Genomic DNA, 8,416 nt, shown 5'->3' on the forward strand with positions numbered 1-8,416 from the left:
GTTGTTGATAGGAAAGGCATGTGAGACCCTGTCACCAAACTTTTCAACAGAACATGCCTGCTGCTACTGATTCAGTAAAGGAAAAAAAAGTCAGGATGCAGCTTGGAGTTTTAGTTCGTTGGCATCAGATAATGTGGTCTCTTGGTTTTGCATGACTTTGAATCATGAAAATAAGTGGCAGAGAATTTCTGAGGATTATGTTGATGGTCATATTTGGGTAAGGAAGCCCACGTAAGACAGTGTTGGTCAGTCTGTAGGACAGAAAGTCGCTTCTTGCTTCTGGGAGCAGAATATGGGAGCTGCAGAGGTGATAGCTGGTGGAAGGAGAGGACCAGGAAGACTGAAACTTCTCATCACAGCTCCAGGTAGTGCAGAGAATGGGAATAGGGGCATATTTTTCAGTGTGGTTGTGTTTCCCAACCCTGCCTCTGCCCAAATTACATCTTTCTGGGAATGCTTTAAGTCAGTCTTTAGGACTGGAACCCCTGCAGGATGTTGGTGTGGAAACTGCTGCCAAAGAGCAGTTCTTAAGTGTTTTTATGGGAGAGAGTGAGGAGGTGAGAACATATCCTTGCTTGTAGGCAGGAAGGAATACACTGGGAAAAGTTTGAGAACCAGTGATTTGGGAAGCTGAAGTGCCCTGGGGGTTCAACATGGAGCCCTTAAAATGGCATGTCTCAACCTGAGCTACACTATCAATTTATAGATACTTGGAAGAGTACACAAGCCTTTTGCATTTGTGTGGCCTTTAACTAAAGACACTAAAACATTATTTGCTGTGTTTCAGTGGTGTTGAATTGGAATAACTTACAATCACGCTACAAGAATGCTTTCAGTAATGTGGCTGTAGATTAACTTCTGCTACAGCAAAGATCTGGAAGCTTCCTGTATAACTACAGCTAAAGTGAACCTTTGAAGAAAAGATGACTGCTTGATGGAGTTAAGTAGACTGTGCTTGACTGTAGAGGAGACTGGCTTGCTGGTTCAAAGTTCTCTTGCAGTTTTATGAACTTCAAGGATGCTGGGGTTCAAGATGGCCTGGAAGTTAAGAGGGAACAAGGATACTGTAGTGTGAAGGTCAGGTTCTGAGGTTGTCACAGACTCGCTTTGCTGTGCAGTTCTTCTAATTTCCACCTCAGGGTTTGCTTGTATATGGAAATTTGTGTGTTAAACTGGAATGGGTGTTTGTTACTCACTGTATATACATTGTACAGCTTTGTGCAGGTTTTTGGTGCATAACAGTGTTCCATGGCAGTTCAGGCTGACAGCCCTGTTCTTCCCAGTGTCACTTTTGCCTCTGTTCTGGCCCATGCCTGCCCCAGTAGTGAACTATTCAGGAAGGCTACCATTCAGAAAACAAGTGCATTTCATTTTTGAAAGGAAGAGTTTTCTGCTGGCTTCTGCCTGAACTGCTTGACTGTGGGGTCAGGTTAGCACCAGTGCAGGGAGGGATGGGGAGGCTGCACTGAAGCTGTGCCAGCTGAAGTCAGCTTGAAACTATTGCAGAACTGCACCCTGCGAGCGAGGTTACTCCGGGTGAAGTTACACGAGACAGCTGAGCATATCCAACTGCTCTGCTGCTGAATGGGGGAAGTTTTGTTCCCCCTTGCTCTCTCACCCAACGGGGAGTTCTGCCTTTTCTGTTTGCCAGCTCTGGTTCCTGCTGGATTCCTTTTCTGAACTGCTTCAGCTTGCTAACCCAGCAGAAAGCTGTGTTGGGGTTATTTTATGTTTTGGGTTTTGCTGGATTATTTTTTTGCCAAGATAGTGAACTGAATTGGCTCACTGAGAGATTTGTCAGGCATCCAGAGCCCATACAAAATAAATAGGGGAGAGCATATGGGTGGAAGTGCAGAGGATGTGGTGGGGACCGGAGAAGGGGAACAGGGTCTCCGCCTTTTGGTGCCGCACCCAGCGCAGCCAGCTCAGGCTGTCCCCTGTAACTTCACACTCCTCTGAAAGGAGAGTGAGCCACCATCCACTGCATGCTGACAAATCTCTGCCATTCCGTGAGTTTGTGCCCTTGATCACTGTGTGTGGAGTGCTTTCTTTAGACAAGCCCTTAGTTCCCTGCTTGAAAATTGGTGGTGTAGTCTTGCCTTCATCTGCTCTTGTTTGTTTGAGAAGCTAGTCAGATGTGAGTTTTAATGTAGGCTTGATCTCTGACGGTGGAGAAGTGTTACAGCCTAAGCTTGGTTCTTAACTGTTTCAAAATAGTAAATTCTTGTAAGTACACTTCTGCAGAAAGTCAGTACTGCTGAAAGCTGGAGTGATGGCTCGTTTGGGAAGATGGCAAAAAGTTAATTAGTATACAAGTGTTACTAATCTGTGTAAGTAAATGCACCACACAATGTTTCTTATCCTTTTTTTTTTTTTTTTTTACCTAGCAATTGGAAAGTCTCTGTTTTGTATTTACTTGCCAGTTGTTAATGGGTAGTGAAATTCTTCAAGGTGTGCAGAAAATTACAAATTACTGAAGATACACTGTCAAATGTATAAAAAAAAGATCATGGCATGAATTCCGTATAACTTCACTGAAAATATATATAGTATGAGTGGAACAACACAAAAATGTAATTCAGCCAAGGCCAGTTGCAGCAGAAACTTCAATCCTATTTCTTTAATATGGAAAACTTGGTTATAGCAAATTTGACATAAAGCAATTGTGTGTGCACTGCAGATCCTGTTGTGTGCTGTTCTGTCTGCTCACTGTGAGCTGAGGCTTTGTTTCGTACCTCGTGAGACTACTTGGTCTAATAGAACTTGAGGCAGCATTTTGGCTATTTGTGTTTGAATAAAGGTATTTAAATGTTAGCATGTCATGACATCTCCAAACGCGTATTGCTGTGCAAAAAAAATTCATGATGGGTGTGAGCAGTATGTCTCATAAGCAAGAAATCTCATCTGTTGCAAGGGTAATCTTTTATTTAATGAAAACCTTTGCAAATAGCCCCAAATCAATCATTTTGCCATAAGGGAACTAAGCAGAGTGTATGTTCTGTCTTATCTTTACCGCTGACAGCGGTTGTTCTGACTTTGCAGAGTGGCAGCTGAATGCCTAGGTGAGCACTGGGGTGATGTGTACAGAGAGTTCTGGAGACTCCATCTGAACACTTGTCTCTGCTGCCTGCCTGTGCCCCAGGATAAGGATTCAGGGTTGGAACACATCGTTCATCTGTGGCAGTGGCTGGGCAGGCGGAGGAAAGTTTTACTAAGACGTTGCATTTTGGGGTATGCCATCCCAAATCTATCTCTTTAGATACGTGACTTACCAGTAGGAAGACCTCTGCTGAGGTTAAAGCTGTGACTTGTGAGATACACAAAGGAAATACCTTAACGCTGCCCTGCAGTGGTCCTGTTTGGAGGGGCTGTTTCTTGCCTGCTCTGCTTGAGGTGGGAGGCACTTGGATGCCCAACTCCCAGGCTGTTGTCGTTCTTTTCACACCTATGGAAATCACCATTAGCACTGCTAAAAGAGTGGTGCTTGCTACCTTTCCAGCTTAGCTCCTGAAACACTTGGAGCATGGTGTGGGTCAGTCAAAGTCAAGAAGCTGAGCACAGGATTGTTTGCATCTGACAACACAGGTTTGATCTCGGTGGATTCTCTTTGGCCACTGCAGGTTCAAAGTATCCTTTATGACATGTTCAGGTACAGAATTTGTAAGAAGATGAAAAACTCACAAACTGGGAAAAGACTTCACCCACAAGCTGCCAGGGAGCAACATAAGAGTTGAAATTGATGTGTCACAGTTCCTGTTTCCTGCTCCTGCATTTCTAAGTCTTACATATGCAGACAGCAGTAATAAATTAATAAAGAATAAAGCACTAGCATGTTCTAAAAGTGAGACTGTGCATTGAAACCTGCAGTCATTAGTTAAGCCTCTCTTGGGTGCAGCTTGGGACTGTCAGCTTGAAACTGGTCAGCAGAAATTTGTTGAATCACACATGGAAAGAGGATCTCAGGGAGAATGAAATGGGATGTCCAAATGCTGATGTAAGTTCTATGGTTTTTGCAGAACAGTATGAAAGTGTAACCAGGACCCTCTTAGTGAAATCCTTTGCTTGAAAAGTAGTTTGTTTTGGTTTTGTTTTTTAAACAATGTCGCACAACAGAGATGGATGGGAAGCAGACTGTTCTTGTAAGCAAAGTTTGTAGCTTTCTGTTGCTCTTCCAGTATCAGAGTTTAGGCGTCATTCCTTTTCCTGAGTAATAATGAAGCAGTCTGTTCCCATGAGAGTCACTGGGCTGGGGCAGTACTTGAAAGGAATTCTAAAATTTTCGGTTTTACATGAAGAGAAGGTTGTGAAGGAGGAAAAAAATGGCCTTGACACATATTTAAAAAATGATGGAAACTTTTTGCTGAAGTTGTTGAGAGATGATTGTTACTGAAATGGTACATGAGTTTAAAATGTAGAAATTAATCTTGAACAATGGGACTTTCTATGGAATTCTGTTAGTACTGAAGAGGTATAATTTGGCTTAGGTTAAATTCTCTACAGTTAAACTGATCATTGCTGATTTTTGGAGTCTGCTGCTTCTTACCCAGGATGAGTGTGTGGGTCCTTAGCCTTTACTGACAGGAATGAAACATGTGAAATGGCCACAGTGACTGAAATTTTTTTCAGGTGCTTTTTGCCCCCTAAAAGTTCAAGATTAAATGCTGGCAAGACAATGTGTCCCCACTCCTGTTCTGCTTCGAACTAGATAAAGCCCTGGCTTTCATGTCTAAAAACACTGCATGTGACATCTCAGGAGTGGTATTTTGATTTTACTGATTAAAAAATGAAGGCACAAAAAAGGAATTGGCTTGCATAGGACATCTTATAGGCAGTTGTGGAGGTACAACATGTTTGGTTTGGGGTTTTTTTGGCTTCTGGTCTAGTGGTACAAGTTGCAGTTTTAGGTAGCTCTCTCACCCACTCTAGTTGTCACCCCTGCCTACATGTCCATGTTCTGTAGTGTTGTGTTCCTTCTCTATGTATCTTCAGGCTCTTTCAGTAAAGCTGTCAGTGGTTTTAATACTGCTGTTAGTAGATGTGGTGGGGAGTGCATTATGTAGTGGATACAGGTGAAAGTATTTCTATGAGCTGATGATGGGGAAGCATGGTAATATGAGCCAGGGTGTTTTTCCTGCCTGTTTTCACTAGGTTTGTAATGCTACAGGGTAGTTTGGGTTATGAACAACGCTGCTACGATTTGTAGCCACAGGACCGATAAGCTATGTGAGGGGGCCTTCAGAGTACTTTGTCAAACAGTGTTTAGATGTCTAGTGTGCACAAAATCTATCTGCGTTATTCAGGAAGATAATTCCTGTCTGTGCTGTTTTCCTCCTGTGTTGAGACCATTCTCTCTCTTATCCAACTGTTTCCCAGCTGAGGTCTCGATAGTTCTCAGTTTTTCCATAATGACAAAATCAAATTAGCCCTATGATGAGTGGGGCATGTGAAATTCCTTTCGGTTAAAGCACATTGCCCTGAATATTTTCTGTCTGCTTTTTTTTTCTTGGGAGAATTCAGCATCTTGTGTTTGAAAGAGAAAGGAGAAAAGATGCAGATGAAGAAATGCTGTTGTTTAAGGTACAGGGAGGAACGCATAGCTTGTTTCTAGAACATAATCTGTCCAGCTGTGACTTAGTCATCTTCAGTCTTATATAAAATGCATCCAATATAAATAGTTGAGCATCTCCCTCCTGAATGCGGCAAACCTTTTATGCTTATGTGAAGATGTGAAGCTGTAACAGGCGCAAGCCATCATCTTAGGAGTACCTTCATACTTGTGAACCTGCAGCATCCATCATACTGTCAAGCCTCATTTACTCATGTGATGGGATTTTTTTTATTTTATTCTGTTCCACATTTTTTTCAAGCTTAAAGAGATTCCTTGCTGTTGGCAGAGAATACAGCACTAATAATTCCAGACAGGAGAGCAGAGAACGTAACGTGAGAACAAGGGTGGCTCTCTTGAATCAGACTGAAGGTTTTGTTCATCTCTGACAGGGCCAAAAATTGATGTTTAGGGAAGAATGTAAGGTGAGGAGATCACAGGATCTTGGCTAATGTCTCTAATTTCAGTGTAGTAGTTCATGCTGTTACATTACATGTGGCCCTGCTCTTAGTCACTTGGATTTCACATAGCTCTTCTTCAGGGAAAGGGGGATAACTTGACTATTATGACATGCTTTTATATGGATAAATGTGTTTCCACACAAGTCCTTTGTTTATGTAATTATGGAGGTTTTGGAGGGGTGGGGGAGATTTTTCTTAGTGACAAGCAGGAACTTGTAATCTTTGTAGGAACTGGTGTGTGTGAGTTGAGATATTCTGTGCTAGTTAAGGGATGATGGACAGCCTTGTTTAGGTAGTCAAGGAAACGTGTTGTGAGTGTGTTGTTAAATAAATGTATTGATAAAGAGAGGTGCTGATAAATCTTGTGACTGTGGACATAGAAGATGGCATTTAAAATTCTATCAATACATTTGCCATTAATACATTTAATGAAACTGGGGAAGCTGGCATCTTCAGTCACATATGTATGCAGGGGAAGTTCTCCTTAGGAGGGGTACTTGGAGCTGAGCTTCACTTGGGTAGTTGGAAACCTTCTTCAAAGGCTTCTGAGAAAGTGTTTGATGTAGTTTTAGTTCTAAAAAGAAGTTTTACACTTTCTTTCATAAGAACTACAAATACACTATGCTCACTGTGAAGACTTAATGACTTGGGTTGATGCTAGTTGGGGACCTCAAGGCTACAATGCATTGCATGGTTTTTGTGGTAAATTCATATACTGTTTTTCAGGCTGTGCTTGACAAACATGGCCTAGCTCACATGTAAGATGCAATGCCAAGTGTAAAAATGACTAGGTGAGATTTTCCAGTCTTTGTTAGGTGGAAAGAGAAATCATCAGAAGGTTATTTTTGGCCTTAAAATAATAGTTATGCAAAGACTTAGTGGCCCTGGAGAAGAAATGAGCAATGCCCTGAGCAACTGATCCAAGTTGGCCCCTGCTTTGGGGGGAGGGAGAGTGTTTCAGTCAGTTAAACTTTCAGTGGTCCCTTCAAATCTGGATTATTCAGTGATTGAGTGCAAGTTAGACTGGGTGTAGGAGGTGTGGGGGAACATGTCTGTTTTAGGTGGAGAGGGCAAAAGATAGGAGGAAGAAGGCTGTACTCTGATACTGGAAATGTTTGTGCTGGAGAAATTGCATCAATAGTGGAGACCTGAAATATCTGAGACTGGAACTTGGCAAGAACACACCTAGCTTTATAGATGGTTGTGAGATGAAACCAGATTTTAATTCACTACTCTTTAGATTCTTTTTATCTGGATAGCATAAAATATTTGATGATTCTTGATCAGAGGGGTGCTAGTGGGATAATGAAGTATGTTTAGGGATCTCTGAATTGTTTTGCCACATTTCAACAAAAGATGTGAATCCTTCCAGTTGCAAGGTGATGCATTTGTCAGCAAAACTGCAGACCCACCTATAAATTGTGAAACAGCATTTTGGAAAGCAGTAGCTCAAAGGGCTTTAAGGTCTTTACAGCTTGTTGCCTCCACATTGTACTTGGGCCATTATTTTATTTAAAAGGGTTAATGTGATTCTTGGGCGTATTGAGGAGGAGAAAAAAAAAGTGGGGGAAAGGAATGTGAAGCAAAATAAGTAATCTTATAAACACAGCAGTGTTGAGACTGATACTGGAATTGAATTTTGGTTTCCATGCTTCAAGAAGAATGCCAGTGTATTTGGAGAGAATTCAAAGGACAGCTGCAGAAATGATCCAGGGACTGGAAAATAAGCCTCATGATGTGAGGTTTAAAGGAGCTCAACTTACTCAGCTTATTGAAAAGACAATTGAGAGAGGACTTGATCTTTCTCTAAAAGGACTTGTGAGATTTGCTGACAAAGGCATAGCAATATCAACTGAGGTTAGACAAATTCAATTTTGAAGTACTGTTTCTTAGCAATGATAGCAATTAAACATTGGAATTGTTTACAGGCAAGGGGAAAGGAACAAACATTCATCTTAGTCTTTTACAATAAGCCCAACTTCTTTCTGGTGAAAATATATTGTGATTTAAAAAAAAAAAAAAAATACGATAATGCTCCTTTCCTGACACTGGAGTTTAAGAATCTTTGAAGATTTCATGCCATGAGCAGTTGGAGCAAGTTCAGGTACATGAACTTGCAGTCACAGCCAAGATCATGAAATTAAGATGAATTTAGAGGAGAACTAGTTAAGCTGGCACTAGGATACTGCCTTGCATAACACACAAGATGCAAAGGGAACTCTGAAATTTAATGCTTTGTGGCTTGCATCATTGGAACACAGCTCCTTCCCATACTGTGTTGCTTCAGATGTTTAAGATATGGTTAAGGCTTTCTGAAAGCCCCTACAGAGAAGCCCTGATGTAACTGTGT

Source organism: Corvus brachyrhynchos, unplaced genomic scaffold (assembly GCF_000691975.1).
Source record: "Corvus brachyrhynchos isolate BGI_N302 unplaced genomic scaffold, ASM69197v1 scaffold4, whole genome shotgun sequence".
Taxonomy (NCBI): Eukaryota; Metazoa; Chordata; class Aves; order Passeriformes; family Corvidae; genus Corvus; species Corvus brachyrhynchos.